Below are 22,967 nucleotides of genomic sequence, written 5' to 3'. Positions count from 1 at the left end.
GGTTGACAATTTTAAATAGAGTTTAGGTGACTCTTCCACAACAGATTATGATATAAGGAAAAGCTGAAACTGTTCAAAAATTTCACAAAAATAAAATGTTAGTAGTTTTTCAAATGTTATGGAGCACCTACTAAAGTAATATAATCCAACTGAAAGGAAATAAAGTGTTAAGACTTCAATTTCATGGGTGGCTCATATAAACATATTAGTAAGTTTTTTACAAGACAGACTATGATATGTAATATAGTATAAGAATGCAAAATTTGAAATGAGAATTGAGGAGGGGAACTGACTAAGAAACACGCACATAAAAATGTGTTATAGAAGCACTGGAGTTAGAACTGGGAACATAAAGCAACCTGAACATAAGAAGTGAAGGGAAGGGCTTCCCCACAGAGGGTATGAGACACAGAAAGGCAGAGAGGATAAGAAATCACAGACAGTTGTTAAGTTTATAATTAAAACAAGATTCTGAAAATAGGATACATTAGACTGAAAGATAAGTTGTATTTTATAGTCATGAGCACTGAATGCCAAGCAAATTGTAAAATGCTTTTTTATATCTAACAAAACCAATTCACTTTTTTTAAAAAATAAAATAAATTAGAAGTGAAAACCTCCGCACAACTTGCAACCCCACCCACTTCTGAATAATTTAGAATATTTTGAAAATCTTCTCTATGCCCTTACACTTCACCACATGGCATCATATCACACACACACACACACACACACACACACACGCGCGCGCATGTGCACAATAGGATTTTTAATGAAACTTGGCTCAAATTTTATATATCATTCTCCCTTTTCAACTTTTTGTGTAACAATATTTTAATAACACTTCTAAAACCATTCCACATTTATTTTTCCTCACTGTCTTTAATGTTCAATTGAACATAATATAAATCCTTCATTGAAAGATATTTAATTTGTTTAAATGTTTCCATTACATAGAAACTTGTAAGACACATCTTTCAATGTCTATCTTTGCACATTCATATGCTAGTATTTTTATAGGACCAACACCTAAAAGTGGGGCTGCTAAGTATTTTTTAATGGATCCTAGGTACAAATATTTGAAAATACAACATAGAAGAAAAAGAGAGTGTTTCTTTATTTTGGAAAATATAAAGTTGTATCTTAATGCATATGTGGTAGTAATTAAGTTTCCTGAAAGACAGAAATAATTGGAAGCATCCAGTCGCATAAGAAAAATATATCTGAGAGCAAAATTACATCTCCTTCGTCCATGTTCATGATATTCTTTATGTTGAAGATATTAAAGTGTGAGAAAAATAACTCGTACATTTTCTCCTGAATTAGAAAACCAACACATGATTTCCAGATACACTTTTATTTGACCATCTCTCTCAATTATGATTGTATTCTTGTATTATAGTAAAGTTTTACTTGTATAAGGATTTGTACTACTTAGAATTTAAAACATTGAGTCCTTCCCCCTAAGCTACACATCAATCAAAGCATAACATTAATTGTTTGGCCTTCTAGTAGAAATTTCAGGTTGAGCCAGACTTAATTTGTGCCTGTACCATAGACAGCAAGTTACAAGGTCCAGTTGATTGACTTTCCAAAACCCCATAGAGATGAAGAACATGAGTTTTAGAGTCAGGTAGGCCTGGCTTTGAGGGCCAGCAGAGCACTTACCACCACTGGAACCTTGAACAAGTTACTTATCCTTTCTAAACCTCAGACTGCTCCTCAGAATGTAAGTACATTCTTACATTACAGGATTGTGTCAGGACTAAATACGAAAAAGTACGACAATTAACTTCGTGAACTTTTTGTAAATGCATGGTGGAAAGTTCGCGAACTTAATTGTCTGACTTTCATAAGCTAATGCTTGTATAGGTCCTGTCACAGTTAGCCCTGAAGAAACGTCTGTTATTATCATTATTATGGCATCTAGTTTTTATTTGCTATGATGGCTTTCCAACGAATATTTGCTCAAGTTATCATCTGCCAGAAGTTAAAAAATTTGAGAGTATTGGCAATAGAAGACTGAAGCAATTATACTCTTTGCTTCTGACACAACTCACATTTCTGACCCCTTCTGTCTCTGACTCACTGAGCCACAAGTCTGTCCACCATCCAAACTCAGAGGAATGTATTTCATTTTAAGGCTGTCGTGTTCTCATCCAGAATTATAATGCCTCCATCGAAATATCACCTCCATAAAACTCCATATTGCATAGATTTGGTTTTATGAAGACATTAAATTATGGAAAAAATATTTATTTAAATATACACAGAATGGACTATGTTAAAAATGAAAACAAGAATATTTTCATTCTCCAAATGCATGTCAACAGTGCCTTAGCCTCTATCCAAATCCCTCCTGGGACTTAGGTGAGAAAACCAATGGGAAGCCAGCTGGTTGGTTTTAAGACCTTGTTGGGAAAGCCTCTGATTTAGCTCACGAAACAATCTGGAATCCCAACCAGAATACCAAGGCTAAGAGCTTTGACTGGTTCAGCATCTCTAACATGTGAACTTTGCTCAGATGATAGTTCTGACTTTGGTTGCTATCAACAAAACCAATTTGGACTACAAAATTCAATGTACAATAAATCTCCATTAAAAAATAAATCCTATCTGCTTTATTTGATCTATTCTTCCTACTAAACATATATAAAAGATACCTGAGACCCTTCAGGTAAGGCAGCACCTTTCAAAAGAATGTTATAATCTAGATAAGGACATAAAATGATTACAAAGCAATTTATAAATATATATTTCGGATATTATATATAAATATATGTTTCTATCTTAAAAAAATAATTTAAAAAAGTGAAAATATGAGGTGTGTTTTTAATGAGACAGTCTTAAAGGTCACGTAGAATATACATTTATTTAAAACTCGTCAATAAACTTATTATAATATTCTGATGAGAGAGGATGCAAACACCTTGTCAACTGTCATTTAAGTCCGTTCAAATAAATACAACAGAATGGTGACATAATGTCTGGATTTTGGATCTGAACTACAAAATTGCCCTTGGTTCATTTCCATAAAAAAATAATCACAGTATTTAACCTCTTAGCCTCAGTTAAATGAGTTACAAAATGTGTAGTAATGTATTTTATAGGATTATGAAGAATTAATTACAAGTTTTTTAATGAAGAAATTAAAATAACTGAGAACAATATCAAATTTATCATAAATCAATATTTAGTATTTTCTGTACCAGAGTCAATGAGTATTTGAGTCATCAAGGTTATGGCGAAAGCTTTAAATATGATTTACATCCACACATATGAAGCAATTTTTCCTCAACTGTTTAAACTGCAATATTATTAATATAAATGTCATCTCATGTAATAATTACATTTCGGTAATTCAGAAGAATTAATGAGATTACATTTACCAAAGGGCTGCTTATAATTTCTAGCACAATTGTGTACATAATAATTCACTTATAGTAATTAAAGACAAAAATCAAAGGTACGATGGCATATTTTATATTTCATACTTACCAGCATAAATTTTAGGGACTATTAGGCAATAGCATGCATTCTTGGAGGAACATTCTACTTGCTGGAATTTCTGCTCTGCCACTTACTGTCCATGTGGCCATTAATTGAACATTTATTTACTCTCAGTGACAGAGTTTTCTCATCTGTAAAATGGCCATAATAGTATTATCTACTAAAGGGATTATTGTGAGGATTGAATGAATTAATAATTTTGGAATATGCCTTTCACTTAATAACTGAAATTATATTGATATTTTTATATACAACTGCACTTATCTTTTGAAATTTTTAGTCAAAAATCTCACCTTGGAATGCAATGTTATCTCTCTATTTTCATATTAGGGATGGGAAATTTTTACATGAATAGAAATAAATGTAAGCTGAAAGGAAAAGGATAGGGTTTACTGTACTGAGTACAGTATGTGCTGATTTTTTTCACCTGTAGTTTCTTCATAAAGAACATAACTAAGGTCCTAATACAAACTGTGGCATAATAAAATTAAAGCATCCAACACTGACGAGTAGTGCTGCACTGGGTACCATGGGCAACTTCAAAAAGGATAATGCATACGAGGTCTGACAGTTAAATTCACGGACTTGTTTCAACAATGTTGCTAATCCTTCTTGATATCAGAGGGATTATTCATTACAAATTTGTGCCACCTGGACAAACAGTTAATCGAATTTACTGTTTGGAAGTGTTGAAAAGGCTGGGTGACAAAGTTAAACGACCTGAACTTTTCACAAACCATTCATGGCTCTTGCATCACAACAATGCACCAGCCCACATGGCACTGTCTGAGGGAGTTTTTAGACAGTAAACAAATCACTGTATTGGAACACCCTCCCTACTCACCTGACTTGGCCACCAATGGCTTCTTTCTTTACCCAAAGATAAAGGAAATATTGAAAGGAAGACATTTTGATGACATTCAGGACATCAAGGGTAATAGTAGGACGACAGCTCTGATGGCCATTCCAGAAAAAGAGTTCCAAAATTGCTTTGAAGGGTGGACTAGGCACTGGTGTGGGTGCATAGCTTCCCAAGGAAGTACTATGAAGGTGACCATAGTGATTTTCAGCTGAGGTATGTAGCACTTTTCCTAGGATGAGTTCGCAAACTATATGAGTCCGACCTCATATATGGTGTGTCCCAAGGAGGAAAGGAAGGAGGGGATAGGAAACAGGTGAGCCAATTTTGGGAACACACCAGGTGTTCTGTGCAATGATGACTGTCTAATCTCTCCCCCATCTTGCCTATCAGGTGGCATTCTAGCTACTTAATTCTGTATCCAAATCATCACTCCCCACACTCTTCTGAAGACTCCTCAGCATTCATTTAAAGCCATATATGTCGCTCTCTAATTCATCTTGCCACTCCAAATGTACTGAATACTTTGTTTCCAGAGTCAGTGTTTTCCCCTCTAACCTTATAATCACCCTGGGCAATTTCATCATTAATGTGGACAATCCATCAAATATTGTGTCAGAAATTAAATATATAATGAAGAACCATTCTTTCATCCTAAATGCATGGTGCCTATTAATAATCTTTTTGTCTAGAGACTATGGCATTTTGTAAACTTTTGAAAAAAGAGTTAGATGTAATTATACAGCACAATTCTGGTACTAATTTAAATTTTCTTTCACTTAACTTCAATTGAATTTCCACTGCTACCAGCAGCATGAAAAAAAAAAAGGCGGCTATATAGCATTCTTTCTCCAAGACGTAGTGTCTACTAATAATAGTGTTAAGAGTAAGACACTGTTTTAAATACCATAAATGGTGTAACTCATTCAATCCTCCAAGCTCTGTAAGAAGATACTATTATTCCATTTTAGAGATGAGAATCTTGAAATAAAGAGGTGAAGTATTTTCTCCAGGTCACACCAGTAAGTACTGCATAGAATCCAGATTTTTTTGGCTCAGAATCTGCACTTCTAGTCCACCCGAAAGGAAATATTTCATTTATGAGCCATCCCGAATTCCAGCTTCCTGTAGTTATTTCTATTGCATCTGACATCCATCTCAAAATAGGGGGAAAAGTCCTTTATTTGACTGCTACAACATCTGGCAACTATAGAGTATGCTATGGGGAATCCATCCTAACAGAACGCAAAATTATAATAATGCAGGTGAAAACATGAACTAAAATCTGCATATTAAACTGTATCAAAAGTATTTTAGGAATACATTTAAGAGAACTTTTCTAGGAGAAAAAGCATGACATTTGAGATTCTATTACCTTCTTTTTATCTCAATCTGATAATTGATGTAAATAGAGCAAATAAAGTTAAGGTAAATATTAGCAACCATCTTTCAAAGACCAAATAATATGGCAGAAAATATGTATGAGAAAATAATGTTAAGATTAAAGACTCAAATGTAAGATCCAAAACCATAAAACTCCTAGAAGAAAATACAGGAAGTAAATTAGCAGACAGTACCCTTAGTAATATTTTTACTGATATATCTCCTCCGGCAAGAGAAACAAAAGAAAAAAATAAACAAATGGGACTACATCAAACTATAAAGTTTTTTCACAGCAACGGAAGCCATCAACAAAACAAAAAGACATCCTACTGGATGGGAAAATGCATTTGCCAATGATACATCTGATAAGGCGTAATATCCAAAATTTATTTAAAAAAACTCATATAACTAACTCTACACTAAAAAAAAAAAAACCCAAAAAACAAAAAAAAATCCAATTAAAAATTCGTCAAAGGACATAAACTGACATTTCTCCAAAGAGGTCATACGCATGGCCAATAGACATATGGGAAGATGTTCAATGTCACTAATCATCAGAAAAATGCAAATAAAAACCACAATGAGATACCACTTCACTTCTGTCAGAATGGCTATCATCAATAAATCAACAAGAGTTAATGCAGATGTGGAGAAAAGGGAACCGTCATGCACTGTTGGTGCGATTGCAAATTGGTACAGCCACTATAGAAAACAGTATGGAGGTTCCTCAGAAAACTAGAAATAGAACTACCTTATGACCTAGCAATTCCATTCCTGGCTATTTTTTCAAAGAAATGCAAAACAGTAACTCAAAAAAATATATGCACCTGTATGTTTAATGCAGCACTATTCACAATAGCCAAGATATGGAAACAACCAAAATGCCCATCAACAGACGATTGGATAAAGAAATTGTGGTACATTTATACACTGAAGTACTACTCTGCCATAAAAAACAATGAGATCTTACCATTTGCAACAACATAGATGGACCTAGAGGATATTATGCTAAGTGAAATAAGTCAGACTGAGAAAGACAAATACCATATGATGGCACTTATATGTGGAATCTAAAGAACAGAATAAACAAGCAAACAATACAGAAATAGAGTCATAGGCACAAATAACAAACCGATGGTTGCTAGATGGGTGGGGGGTTGGGGTTGGCGGAGAAGGTAAAGGGATTAGACAGTACAAATTGGTAGTCACAAAATAGTCATGGGGATGTGAAATACAGTAGGGGAGTATAATCAATAATGTTGTAAAGACTATGTAGTGTATCAGATGGGTACTGGAGTTATCAGGGGAATCACTTCATGGATTATATAAATGCCTAAACACTGCTCTGGACACCTGAAACTAATATAAAATAATACTGAATGTCAACTATAACTATATATAACTATATGTAACTATATATATCATATATATATCATATATAGAGATATATATCATATATACATATATGTATATAACTATTGTGTAATATATATATAACAGTCACAGGATGTAAAGTACAGCACAGGGAATATAGTCAATGGTACAGTAATGGTATGTACAGTGTCAGATGGCTAGTAGACTTATTATCACTTTGTGAGGGGTGTAAATGTCTAATCATTATGTTATTTTGTACACCTGAAACTAATAATAAAATTAAATTAAATTTTAAAAAGGAGAAAATAATGTCGAAACACAAAGAGAGAATACACATGTATAAGTCCTAGCATTTCAGTTTGTAAGCTTCTGACCTGGGTTTTACCACTTACATATCAATAATTAGCAGTGATGAATTGACTGATAAAAACATTAATGTAAATGAGCAGTTCTCAAAGTATGCTTCCTGGACTAATACCATCTAAGCCATTTGGGAACTTGTTAGAAATGCATATTATCAGTCCTCAACCCAGATCTACTGACTCAGAACCTCTGGAAGTGGAGCCTGTAGTTTGAGTTTCAACAAGCCTTCCAAAGAATTCTGATGTATGTTAACTAGTATATAAGAACCACTGGCATAAGAATAATGTTGTTCACAAATAAAAAACAGTTTTATTTCTAGAGCTTTAAACCGTATTTCAATTTAAAGAGAACGTTATTACAATGTAAGGGAAAGGTAACAAAAGACTCATAACAAAATATTAATATAGTATTTACCCTTATTTCCTAAACTTTTGCTACCAAGAAAAACACACTGAGGCCACAAACACACTGATTATACATGCTCTCTGCAAACTATTCATTTCTATGCTTTATTTTATTTTTTATTCTTTCATAGTTGTTTTATTTTGCAATTGCAGTTGATATACAATATTATTTTAGTTTCAGGTACATAGCAAGTAACTAGACATTTATATAACTCATGAAGTGATCACCCCAATAAATCCAGTACCCATTTGACACCATGCATAGTCATTACAATATTATTGACTGTATTCCTCATGCTATACTTTACACCTGTGATACTTTACATCCCATGACTATTTTGCAACTACCATTGTAGCCTTCTTAATCCCTTCTTTTTCACCCACCCTCCAAGCCCCTTCCCAGCTGGAAACCATCAAAATGTTCTCTGTATCTATGAGTTTGTTTCTGTTTTGTTTGTTTATTTTGTTATTTAGACTCCACATATAAGTGAAATTATATGACATTTGTCTTTTTCTGTCTGACTTACTCCACTCAGCACAATACCCTCCAGGTCCATCCATATTGTTGCAGATAACAAGATTTCATTGCTTTTTTATGGCTGAGTAATATTCCATTGTATATATGTACCACCTCTTTTTTAATCCATTCACCAACTGATGGACTCCCAGGTTGCCTCCATATCTTAGCTATTCTAAGTAATGCTGCAATGAACATATGGATGCACACATCCCTTCGAAGTAGTCTTTTGTGTTTCTTTGAATACCCAGAAGTGGGATTGCTAGAGGCTTTGTCTCTTGTTATAGCCTTTGTTTTAAAGTCCATTTTGTCTCGTATAAGTACTGCAACCCTAGCCTTTTTTTTTTTCATTTCCATTATCATGAAGTATCTTCTGCTATCCCTTTACTTTCAGTCTGTGTGTATCTTTTGATATGAAGTGAGTCTCTTGTAGGCATCATGTGTAAGGGTCTTATCTTCTTATCCATTGAGCCACCATATCTTTTGATTGGAGCATTTAATCTATTTACATTTAGAGTAATCCATTTAATCCATTTACATTTAGAGTGGATAGATATGTAGCTACTGCCATTTTATTATTCATATTTATTACCTTTCTTTTTTCTTCTTCTTATTAAAACAAGTCACCTTATAATTCCTTGTAATACTGGTTTGATGGTGATGAACTCCTTTAGCTTTTTCTTGTCTGGAAAGCTCTTTATTTGTCCTTCAATTCTAAATGATAGCTTTGCTGGGTAGACTGATCTTAGTTATTGGTCCTTGCTTTTCATCACTTTGAATATTTCATACAGTCCTTCTGGCCTGCAAAGTTTCTGTTGAGAAATAAGCTGACAGTTTTATGGGAGCTCCCTTGTAGGTAACTAACTGTTTTTCTCTGGCTGCTTTTAAGATCCTCTCTTTGTCTTTAACCTTTGGTGTTTTAACTATGATGTGCTTGGTGTGGGCTTCTTTGGGTTCATCTTATTTAGGACTCTCTGCACTTCTGGGCTTGTATGCCTATTTCCTTCACCAGGTTAGGAAATTTTTCTGTCATTATTTCTTCAAAGAGGTTTTCAATTCCTTGCTCTCGCTCTTCTCCTTCTGGTACCCTTATGATGTGAATATTGGTATGGTGGATGTTGTCCCAGAGGCCCATTAAACTGTCCTCATTTTTTTTGGATTCTTTTTTTTTCTTTTTACTGTTCTGATTGAGTGTTTCTGTTACCTTAACTTCTAAATTGCTGATTCGATCCTCCGCTTCACTGAATAAACTGCTGATTCCTTGTAATATATTCTTTATTTCAGTTGTTGTTTTCTTCATTTCTGACTGGTTCTTTTTTTATGTTTTCAATCTCCATTTTTATGTTTTCTATCTCTTTGTTAAATTTCTCACTGAGTTCATCTACTCTTCTAAGTTAATTGAGCATCTGTATAACCAGGGTTGAACTCTGAATCTGGTAGATAGCTTGACTCCATTTTATTTAGTTCTTTTTCTGGAGCATTGTTCTGTTCTTTCATTTGAGACATGTTTCTTTGTCTCCTCATTTTGGTTGTCTCCCTGTTTTTGTTTCTATGTATTAGATAGAGCTACTATGTCTCCTGTTCTTAGTATAGTGGCCTTATGCATTAAGGTGTCTTTTGGGGTCCATTGGTACAGTTTCCCTGGTCACCTGAGCCAGGTGCTGCAGGTATGCCTCTTGTGTGGGTTGCATATGCTCTATTATTGTAATTGAGACTTGGTTGCTATTTGCACATCAATGGGAGGGATTGACCCTAAGGCTGGTTGGTTGTGAGGACTGGCCATGACGACAATGGAAGAGCTGTTGTGTAGGGACTGACGCTACAGAGCAAGATTCACTTCAGCAGGGCTCTGGTGCTTGCTCAGTCTGTCCTTTGGGTGAGTTGTCCTTGGAGGTGGCCAGGTAATGCTCTGGCTCGGTCTGAAGCTGGCCACTGGGCATGCTAGCCCTGGGGCCTCCTGTGAGGCGCCAGCTGCAGGCCAAGTTCAGCTATTGCCTATGCCCTGCCAAGGGCTTCCTGGCCTGGGTCACAAAGCAATCTGCAGATGGTAGCCACACATGCTGGGCTTGGGGTTTTCTGGGAGAGGTCAAGCTGGGAACCTAGGCTGGTGCTGCTAGTGCTGAGCTTGAGTTCTCTCAGCATGACATATGGGGCATGCGTAGGCCAGATGCTGTTAGTGTGGGGTTTGTGACATTTTAGGAAAGTCTACAGCATGAACCAAGACAGGCCATTTGTATGGAAAAGCCACTGGAAGTGGCTTGGCTGGATCCACAAATTGGAAAGAGTGGGGTCTGAGGGAATACCAGGGTAAGGTGAACGGTGTTAGCCAGGTTGATGGAGACTCAGCTATTGCAGCCACCTGGGTCTGCACCCCAGGAGGGTGGAGGGCTCAACAGAGAAATAATGGATTCTGCCAGCACTTCTGTCTGGGAGAAAGCTAAAATCCCTATGTATTAAATCTTTTAAATTATTAATGATAAAGTTAGGCATCTCTTTCAAAATTTTTTCAAGACGGAAAATCATTTACTTATTTATTCAAAAAAGGGTGGACAAGGGATGGTGTACATTTACTTAGGTAAACACAGAACTTGGAAGCTGAGGAAAAACATACTTCCTGCTGTGCTAAAAAGCAGCAGTGGAAATTAATGGAAATAAAAGTGCAGCACCCTAGGGCTACTAATATGTCCATATGATAGGCAGTAGGAGTGAAAGCTCTGGGGAAACAAAGAGACTTTTCAAATTATTTGTGTTCTTGACATTTTTCTTCCCTTTTTATTATATGAACTCTTGGCAATCACAACAGTATTTGGAAGATTTTGCTGACCCCCACTAGAGCACATTCTATTTTCATAAATATATTTTTAAGTTATTCTAAATTGTAATAATTATATATATAATTATAATATATATATAATTATATATGTATTATAATTATATATATTATATATAATATATATAATTATATATTATATATATAATATATTATATATATATATATATATATATATATATATATATATGACACATGGTGAGATCTGCTGTCTAGTTTGCTGTTTGCTAAGGACACTTTAATGAATCCAATATATACTCCACCCGACACAATTTACCAGCTTCCTGTAGGCACTTTCTCTCCAGTGACATGCTATAGCTCCAAATCACCACGGGTAGGGGCTAGAGCCACATAACTCCAAGACCATTAACCAATAGTGGCTGCTACTGGACAGCTTTGTCACACTGCAAGTACAAATAGTCACGTAAGTTTCTTGATTACTAAAAGAGCGTCAAGACTTTAGAAGTCATTATATTAATAGCTACCTTAAAAATCTCCAATTCTGTCCTGAAGTCTTTTCATTTTAAATGTAACCAATTACTAGATTGCTAAGGATCTCTTTGAATCTCTTATAAATTATTGCACATTAAGTAAAATGGAACAGAAAAATAAAAATGGGGAAAAACCCACAAAAAATGCAGACTGCTCACTATATGAATTCATACTATATTTATATAGAAATACAAAGTAGCAAATATAAACCAAAGATTCTAAATTGGCCAATTTTTCAATTTCAAGCCTCCAAACCAAATTTTATAGTCTGTTTCCTTATAAACCTATCCCCGTGAATAAAATCATTCTTCAAGAGGTATGTGAAGAGTTATGTGAACCACGGAAGACTCAGGAAATAAAATTTCTCACTAGGCAGAAAGACCGATTTCAATTGATGTTGTTCTCCAATCCCCAAACCCTCTAAGAAAAGAAATACAGTAAAATTTTTGAAGGTTGTCAGAAGTGGATCCTGAAGTCAGAAATTCTGGGCTCTTTTCCCAGTCCCACCACTTACTACTACCAGACCTTGAGTTTCCTCTTCTTTACAGCAAAGATTGTATTTTTATCTGCCCTGCCTATTTCACAGTATTAATGAGGGATTAACTATAATAGAAAATATTTGCAAAAGCAAGTTGTATTATACATAATAAGCCATTATTATTGTAATTAATGAAACATGCTACCTATAAATTACATTTAAAAACATATTATCCCAGTACAAACATGCAAAAATTTCAAATACCTATCGCACATGAATATTGAGATTGACTGACTTTTATTTTTTAATTGCCTTAATGAGACATAGAAACTTATTTATTTCCATAAAATATCCTTATCTCAAATTTCTTCTCAGTCCATATCTGATCTATTATCTAGTCTATTGCAAGGAAGGGTATACACATACACACACACACACACACACACACACACACGAAGGTATGACAATTAAGTTTGTGAACCTGTTGCAACGATGTTGCTAACCTTTTTTTTTTATATATATCAGAGGGATTCTTCATTATGAATTTGCACCAAAAGGACAAACAGTTAACCAAGTTTACTATTTGGAAGTGCTGAAAAGGCTGCATGAAAAAGTTAGACAACCTGAACGTTTTGCCAACAATTCATGGCTCTTACATCACAACAATGCACCGGCCCACACGGCACTGTCTGTGAGGGAATTTTTAGCCAGTAAACAGTAACTGTATTGGAACACCCTTCCTACTCACCTGACCTGGCCACCAATGGCTTCTTTCTTTACCCGAAGATAAAGGAAATATTGAAAGGGAGACATTTTGATGACATTCAAGACATCAAAGGTAATACGATGACAGCTCTGATGGCCATTCCAGAAAAAAAGTTCCAAAATTGCTTCAAAGGGTAGACTAGATGCTGGCATCAGTTCATAGTTTCCCAAGTGGAGTACTTAGAAGGTGACCATAGTGATATTCAGCAATGAGGTATGTAGCACTTTTTCTAGGATGAGTTTGCAAATTTAATTGTCTAATCTTGTATAAATCAGCTATGTATATTGACAATGGATGAGTGTACAACTACTCCTTACTTTTTAGGAAGAGTTGATCCAACCAGGGATACACTTCCAGCTGCTTCAATACTAGAAGTCCCCTACTCCAACCCCACGTCAGAGAACCTATCACATTTTAGCTGTGGTTTGCCAAAATTGGTGCTCTACCTTCCATAGCATAGAATATCCTCTGGCAAGCAAATTCTCACACAGGGACTTCATTTCTTGCTATCCTTTTCTTATGTTTAGGTGGGGAAATATAGACTACTTCTCACCAATGGAATGTGAGTGAAAATGATGTGAATTTCTTCCAAGCCTGGTGCATAAATATATTCCATACCATATTCTCCATCCTTTTTGCACTCAGGGCAGCTGGGAATACATGGAAGCCATATAATGAAAATGGCAGAGCTTTCACCATTATGAGTTCTCGAGTGACTGTCTAAAACAGAGCATTGCAGCTCTACATCCAAAAACCAGGAAACACCTTGGACTGTGTGAGTGAGAAATAAACAACTACTGTGCTGAGCCACTGAAATCTAGGAGTTTGTTACATGCTGGTGTTGATTTAAATCATAGAGACACTCTCCTTGCAGCCAAAGATTCTTCACAGAATAACTCTCTTATGTCCAAGATTCAATTACAAGTTCAATAGAAGACTAACATCCCTTAGCGATATTTGCGTTTCCCTTGCAGAGACCATTGTCTTGGACCCATGAACCTTACCAAGGACATCCTCTTCATTCCTGATATATTTTCATTAACTCATTTAATATATATCTGTTTAATACTTATTATGATCTCTTCGTCACTGGGAACTCTCCTCCTTCTGAAGCTCTGAGCTGGGACTCTCAGAGGACTCTCTACTGCTCCTGGGATGGGGCTGGAAGCATACATTGGTCAAATTTGCACATCTGTGATCCTTGGAAATAAGTATATCATTTTGGGATTTTTTTTTCAATAAATAATGATAAAAACAGAACTAAGTATTAAATATATCTAATATCCTAATTTTACTTTACAATTTACAAATGAGTCATCTCATTTGTTCCTCACATTAATCTTTTCAGTTGAATAGTGTAGGTGTTATAATCATAGGCCTAATTTACAGACTTACAGAAGAGGTAATATGGGTTTACGTGCACTGTTTAAGTGCACTGCCATAAACTGTCATTTATGACATGGTTGCTATGGCAACGGCAGTTCCAAATTTTAGTAAAACACATTTTTAAACTTTTGGAAGATGATCAATTTTTAAATCCATAAAGTGCCTCTCTTCTATTTTAGCTGTGTTATTTGTGTGTGTGTGAAATTAAATTTTGTGACTATAAAGTATGTAAAAACTTAAGCATCGGTTTTTAAAATTCGAAATTCTTCACTATCAAAATCTAGGTGGTAGAATTTTGGAGTAATAGAAAAGATATTTTTTCATTACTCAAAGTGGCTCTAGGCTTGCTATATACCTCTGTGACATTCCTTTATTCTCTTTTTTATGTGCATTTATGTGCCAAGAAATGGTCACCTATAATATTATAGTATTTAAAATCAGAAATAAATATCCAATAATAGGGAACTTTTTATTAAATATTGTTTATCACCCTATGAAATATTAAGTAGGCATGAAAAATAGAAATTATGATACTTGTATAGCAAAATAAAAAAGTATGATGCAAAAACAAAGTAGAATATAAAACAATCTTGAGATATACATACAAAGATACAAGAAGCAAATGCAGGACAGAACAGTATCTGTAATTAGAGTGATTAGATTTATATATTTTTTTCTAAAAATTTTCTATAATGTATTTTTATATAATTAAAATTTATTTCAAAGCATTATCTTACAGGTATTCTAAGAAAATTATAAAGAACCTTTTTTGGTCTTCTAGGGAAAAAAAGGTGCAATGAGGCTTTGGATTCTAATCAATAATATGAACGCTGATTATTATTTATCATTCCAATAGAGAACGCCATGGGTAATAGGAGGGTTTGGGGACCACAAATAGGTTGAGAAACACAAGTCAAGGGGACAAGAGAAGCTGGACAAAGGTAAGGGCATCTGGCACATGGGCTGCAAGGGCAAACCACTTCGGAGTGGCCTGTTCAGGTTCAGAAAGTGAGACCAACACTTTTGTAGGACAACAAAGGCAGGGGGCGGCACATGGCAACTGCAAACGTCGGAACAAACTCTGGTGAGGAATTTTCCCAGAAGGAGGTAGGTCAATAACTAAAAGATCAGGGTTCAGAAAAGATCCAGGATATTCACAAGATCCTAGTGACCAGAAAAGCAATTAGGAGATTGAATGTAAAGCAGTAGTTCACAGCTCAGAGGTTTTAAAATACCGAGGCAGGGATCTATCCCAGGGCAGCTATTCTGGCATCTTCAGGGATAGCAGGCAATTGGAACTAATGGCTGGATTAAGGAGTGTCTTCAGGGCTGACAGAATCAGTAGCTTCTTTTACACAAATGACCAGAAGCTGTCGAACTCAAAGTTCACTGACACAAAACTCAGAATTAGAGCTTTGGTCTAATTGCAATAGTTCCCACGAAGATATTTACTACCGTGGCTGGGCACTTTACAGGTATTATTTCATTTATCCTCCAAAGGACCGTATAAAATGGGTGGGCACTGTTACATTCATTTTACATAGAAGACAATTGAGAATAAAATCCGTTCCCCAATTTGCCCACAGTCAATAAATGCCAGTAACACAGCCGGGTTTGAAATCGCTTCTTTCTCTTCAGTCCTCATGCGTTTTCAAAAATATCATACTATCTTCTCTGTTGGAATAAACCACAAAGAGGGTAACATTACAATTTTTCAAGCTGCTTGTCCTTGTATTGCCCTTATACATCCTTAAAATAACAGCTTTCTTTAAGAATATGCCACTTTAACCCTATGTTTTCCAGTAGAGTTTTAATCTTTTCGTATTCGAATGTTCATGTTAACACCAAGGGATTTAGCTGTGAGGAAAACATATGAAACCCAACACTTATTGCTAGACAATCTTTCCCAAGTCAGTTGATAAGCTACAGCTCTTATCAGCATTGATTTTTGGCTCTCATATATTTGGGTTAATGATAATCACAATTTGTTGGTTATTCCAGGCTGCCCATGTCTATAACTGGGTACATTAGGCTAATTCTGGGGCACAGGATTATAAAGTACATTGCTGCCACATGGCTACAATTCTCTAACAGTTCCAACAATATGAAAAATGAGATTTTGATCTTCATGTCTATGACTCCATCAACTATTTCACAGTTGGTGTGGACTTAACAGAAGAACATTTATTAATCTCTACAATTCCAAATTAAAATATGAATAAAAATTAACACACAATTCCATGTCTTGAAGATACATGTCCTTAGTTACTAGGTTTACAATAACAAAAAACAATTCATATCTTTCCTCTAACTAGTCTAAATTTAATTTTAAGCCTTTCGAAAAGTCTCTTAAATATTTCAAATACATCTAGCCTTAAATTTCAGCTTCTTCACTGGCAGTTATGCCCTGGGAATGGGAGTCTTTTCCACGTTCTTATAATGAGATAATAAAAAAACCTACTCTTCTAACCAGAAATATCTACAGTCCTTCCTTTCACCCCTCCTTTTTTTTTTTATTAGTTTCAAGTGTAGAAAGCAACATAATAGTTAGACATTTACACCCCTCACAAAGTGATAACCTCGATCCCTCAAGCTACTAGCCCTCTGACATCTTATATAACTGTTAGAATACTATTGACTATCTTCCTTATGCTATACTCCACCTCCTGTGAATATATATGTATAGGTATATGATATACAATATTATGCTACTTCAGCTTCAGGGGTACAGCACATCGGTCATGCATCTACACAATCTATGAAGTTATCCCCTTGATAAGTCCAGTGCCACAGACCAGATGGCTTCACAGGTGAATTTTACCAAACATTCAAAAATAATTAAGACCTATTCTCTTCAAACTATTCCAAAAAATCCAGAAGGAGGGAAGGTCCCCAAGCTCATTTTACAAGGCCACTATCACTCTGATCCCAAAACCAGACAAAGATATTACAACAAAGAAAACTACAGGCTGATATCTCTAATGAACATAGATGCAAAAATTCTCAACAAAATATTAGCAAACTGAATTCAGCAATACATTAGAAAGATCATACACCACGATCAAGTGGGACTCCTTACTGGTATGCAAGGTTGGTTCAATGTCTGCAAATCAATTAATGTGATACGTCACATAATAAAATGAAAAATAAAAATCATATGGTGACATCAATAGATGCAAAAAAAGCATTTGACAAAATTCAACATCCATTTATAATAAATACTCTTAGCAAAGTGGGAATAGAGAGATCATATCTCAACATAATAAAGGCCACATACAATAAACCCAAAGCTAACATCATTCCCTTTTTTGAGAAGGATGTAAGCAGATAACCCATAAGAACCTGAATAATTAACTTTTTAAGGTCTATTACTCTCCACATTCAAAAGGCAAAACAGTCATTAGCCATTAGCATCAAATCACCTTATTCTCTGAAAATCTGTTCTTTCCCAAGACAAGAAGCATCTCAAGTGTACTTTTTTTTTAATATATCTTACTTTTTGTGACAAACATTGCTTGTCAACATTTGAATTTATGCATACAAATCAAGTGGAAACAGATAATAAATATTTGGTAGAAGGTATTTGAGTACTGGTAAATAAAAGTGTGTTCAAATATTTGTAGTGGTCTTTCAAATAGTTCTAAGTTTCAAATACATATTTCTCTAAAACTTTGATTTTTCACAATACCAAATTACTTGTGTTTCCACAGAAATGCAATGAAGTGTTTTTGTTCTATGAAATTTTAAGTAAAAAAGTCCGTTAGGACTTAATTCATTTTACGGTTTGGGGTCTTACTGTGTTTATTATTTTTTTCTTTTCCATGTCCAATATTAGAGTATTCTTAAAACAAAATCCAATTTTTTCAAACAAAAGAAAACAGGTTGAGTTGGATAAAGTAACTGAGAAAATTAAGTATATCATATAGCATGGTATTTTTTATTCAAATATTAATTGTGAGTTTTAGTGTTAATTATACATGTTTGAGTAATAGTAATAATAACAATGAAATGTACTGAGCTCTTACCATGTGCTAGGCACTATGCTATGTTCTACAGAGGTACACTTAATGCAATTCTCAAAACAACAATATTAACAAAAAGTGTTATAATTACTCTTTATTTACATTAAGGAAACTAAAATTTAGAGATATTAAGCAATTTTCCAAAGGTCACATGGGTAGTAAAGTGGCTGAGCCTGGACTATTAATCTGTTTAACAAACTCTGGGGCTCTAATACTATGCTTTATGTGAAATGCATATTGAATATTGCTTAAAATGGTGGTGAGTCTTATACCTGCTGTATTTTTAGTGTCATTTCCGAAACTAAATATAAATGATTATTCAGTACTCTACAGACATCATGGGTCATTCCTTTCAAATTCCAATCACAAAGCCCAACAATGACAAAAGGCCACCAGACAATCAAGCTCAATTAGGTTTTCATAAAGTTGAATAAACAGTGGCCCACTGAGAGCCGGAATTCTGTTGATCTGATTGAATATAAAGCAAAGGGAGTATAATTGCCACTGAGAACAGGGTACATACAGATTGTCTGGATGAAAATACATCTATTCTTGTAAAAAAACAGATGTTTGCTAAATTAATGTGATTTATTTTGCCTTAAAGGAGATGTCCTTCAGTGGTTGCTAGGTGACATATTTTAGTTTAAGAGGTAAGCTAAATTACAGACTTGGAATATTTTTTCTTAATTATGTATTTTGGTAAAATGGGGATTAAAAAGTAAGGCACAAAGCAATGACTTAATTTGACATGATATACTCCTTGCTATTTCCATTTCCACTTCCACATATACAGAATTTCTTTAGTAATTAAGCTGGACTCGATCGACTAGTTGAGTATAAACCCTAATAGTTGAGGCCTCCCCTTTCACCTACAACCCAAGAGTTGAAGTCTATTTTAATAACATTCATGTGGACCTTTTAATAAGGAAGTTCTAAATAGACTAATTCATAAGTTTACTTCATTTGGTATGATCAATGTTTCAATTCATGCGGATGCCTGAATTGAAAATTTAGCTTGAAGCTAAAGAAATCTTTGACTATCCTTTGACACTCAACTCAGAATAATCCATGATTAAGAACCTACTTTCCATGCATCCATTTATTTTTCCCCGTAAACACTAAATATTTGTTTGTTGTCTTTCTGTGATATTCATACTCATTGCAAACCTAAGTTTCTCTCCCTTTGTTCAATCACTAAAGATTCCAATTCTCCCTCAATCTTGCCTTTAAAAATATTCTTTTCATTATAGACCCTTCAAACCAGCTCTTCTGGTTTATTCTTTACCCTGCCTTAAATGAATCACCTAGCCAGTTGCATATACAGATGGTGACCAAAAAAAAATGTATACATATTTTAAGAAAGAAAAAAAAAACTGTATTAAAATTGTAATACTCAATATATACCGATAACAAAAGATGAACATAAGTCATGTGTACACATTTTTTTGGCACCCCTGATATTTTCTGTGGTTGATTGTAATAATGATCACCATTGCCCACTCTTCCCATAATGATATGGAATCTATTTGTCTGGCTTTTGCTACGTAACCTTAGCAAACATGACACAAGCAGACCCTGGAATAGTACTAGTGCAATCAGTCTTGCTTTGCTCTTGGAACTCTGAGCTTCCATGTGTACAAGCCTGGATTATGCTGCTAGAGGAGGAAAGACCATGTAGGTAGAAGTTGCACTCATACCAGCTGTATCAGATGAGACCATAATATGCTAGCTTGCTGAGAACCATGCAACCCGCGGAAACACTCACTTGGTAGGCTGACTAGTAGTTGACCACAAACATGGGTGAGTCCATGAAGCCGAGATGGACTTCCCTGATGAGCCCCCTCCAAACTGTCAACCCACAAAGTTCTGAACTAAATAAATGATTATTGTTTTAAGGTATGGAGTTCTGGGTTATTTTTGTAGCAAGAGCTACTTGACACATTTTCAAATAACTCAAAATAGGTACAGAGGGGCTAACAAAATCCGTAGCAAACAGCCCTGCACTAGCTGGCAGAAAATGTACCCTTTATATAGAATGCAACCATATTCGTCCAAAAGGTTTCCATTTATGGGTCACTGGCTTATAGAATGAAGATGCAATAAACAAGCTATTTCAAAAAGAAAATAGCCTTGAGCACGAAAACGTGTTCCAAAGAAAAGTCACAAAGTGGTATTTAACATATTTCTTTTAGGAAGAGTTCTAATAATGATGACAATGGGAATCCTTAGGGTCCAGAAAAAGGAGAGAAATGTCACAAATGGCCATTCCATACAGGAGGACAGATTCCACAATATTGATCTTTAAGTATAAATTCAAGTGCTAATGCTTAATTCTCATTAGTTCAATGTGGACTTCATATAGTTTGTTGATCCTCCTATTAGAAAACAATGCTGCTGATTTTGTGCAGGTGAGTGAAAGTTTTCCTAAATGCCATTCCATTTCCTAAATGCCATTTCTACCTTTAGGAATAGAAACTATTAATTGAAAGAATTTACTCGGCCATTGCCTTTGGATGTAAAAAGGCACGGCATGAGTAAGAGTCTAGTCAGCAAAATTGAAAACATTCTAGGTGTTTTACATTTTAAAAAAATTGATTTGTGGCCATTGACTAAAAGGGTCCAACAGCCATGAAGACAAATTTAGACTTTAACAAGAGCAGGAAGCCACCACTATCACCTCTACAGCAAGAAGAAAAAGGGTGTGGGATTGCGGAATTCTAGAAGCAAGACTGAAGTGATGAGAGTGAGAACTGACAGGATCTGAGACCACAGAGGAGGAGACACACCCACCGCATAAAATACCAACCTATGCTCCCAAAACATTCATAGATTAAAATACATTTTAATACAACAGAATGAAAAAGACTTTTGTACTTTAGACTTTTGTTGAAGTACACACTAAAATTGTGGAAAATCTACTTCTCCCTATTTCAACTAATGCCTAATAGGCTTGACTCTGTTTATAATATAATCTCTACACTATCCCTCTTTATTATCATTAATCATTCCTTTGTCTTTGCTTCTGTATCTTTTAGTTGAGGGAGCTGGACTCCCACAAGGTGGAACCGGAAAGGGGCTTCAGGCTCTCCCTTCAAAACAGTCTCTGGACTTATTCTCTCCTCTTCCCTTAATGATATACTGGAACACATGCACATATGTTCTAATGATTTTCAAACAATAAATAGTCCTTTAGTTTCAGCCTTTAAACAAAATGGTATAATCTACATCTCATATAACTCCAGTCCAGCGCCAGGGCATTGTATTCACTGTTCCCTTTCTTATAATGCTCTTCCATCAATAAAATCATTCACTTAACCATTCATTCATTCATTCATTCATTCATTCACTTACCCATCCCATTCATGTCTCTGCTCAAACATCACCGATGTCAGAGAGGCCTTCCTTACTTTCTTGATAAGATACTCTTTCCTCCTTGCAGTTCTCCCACTGTCTAACCCTGTATATTACTTTATCTTCTTCAAGTGTTTATCATCACCTGATATACTATAGATTTATCTCCCAATTACCTCCACCCCCTCATTAGAATGTGAGTTTCCTGCCATTCAGCACTCTCTCTTGTTCATTGCTATGTTTCCAGTGGCTTGGACAAGGTTTAGCCCATAGGAAGTACTTAATACATATTGATGGGATAAAATGAATGAATAAGGGACAAATGAGGGTACACAGCAAAGATCTTACCAGTTTACAACGCGCTTGTCTTTATGGCTCTACTGGAGAAGATAATATTTCAGTCAATTGAATTACTTCTCAGAGATAAAGTAATTATCTTCAGAGATAATAGAAAATTCACCCTCCTGATCCTGAAAAACTATTGCAGATATAAAATGGCAAGAATTACACAAAAAGATGCAAAGAATACACTATCCAGCTGAATTACTTGATTTTGGCTGGAAGAACTTTTCTTTCTTTTAACATGAAGAGACCCAGTGGGAAATCCCTGGCTTGCATATCTGTTTTTGTCAAACATTCAACAGTAACTGATAATCTCTACATCTGTTATTTATTTGACAAGTCTCCAAAGGGCCATACAAGTGGACATTTCAGAGAAGCCCTAAACAAACTCCACAGCTTTATGCAACGCCAGGAAGAATTTTTAACCATTATATAAATGTTAGGTTTGATTTAATCATTCACACAAATGGCTACTTACTGATGCATTTTCTGCATAAAGTATGTCATGTGAAAATCTGTGGTGTGTCCACAATTGTATTTAAAAATAAAAATTAATTACATATGGAAATTAAGCCACCTGACTCGGGGAGGAGGCAAAAGTCAAGGAAAATTTGCAGCTGGTTGGGAAGTAAATCCAGGGTGGAGAAATTTTTGCAGAGCTCAGGAAGAGAGGAGGCTTGTAAGGCATGAAAGAAGACATTTAGATTTTGTTAGGGGGTTTTCGAGATTCAGACAGCTGGACTCAAAAAGATGCAACATGTCTCTTAAATATATTTTACATAAATAAACTGTATGATCTTCAGAAGTCAATGTGCTGCATTTGGCTTGGATTTTAAAAAGCCATTTAAAGGATTATTTTGTAAATAATATGTATGCTGCAACCCAGGCAT

General features: G+C 35.1%; 1 protein-coding gene across 10 annotated transcripts in view; it reads right to left on the bottom strand.

Moving 5' to 3' along the window:
* NAV3 (neuron navigator 3) overlaps positions 1-22,967 on the bottom strand; it is a 770,226-nt gene that overhangs the window by 241,854 nt on the left and 505,405 nt on the right. The gene's annotated exons all lie outside the window — the stretch shown is intronic.

This window comes from Rhinolophus ferrumequinum, chromosome 10, assembly GCF_004115265.2.
Source record: "Rhinolophus ferrumequinum isolate MPI-CBG mRhiFer1 chromosome 10, mRhiFer1_v1.p, whole genome shotgun sequence".
NCBI classification, from domain to species: Eukaryota; Metazoa; Chordata; class Mammalia; order Chiroptera; family Rhinolophidae; genus Rhinolophus; species Rhinolophus ferrumequinum.
Note: the sequence above shows the minus strand (reverse complement) of the source record. Positions and strands in the feature narration are given on the sequence as shown.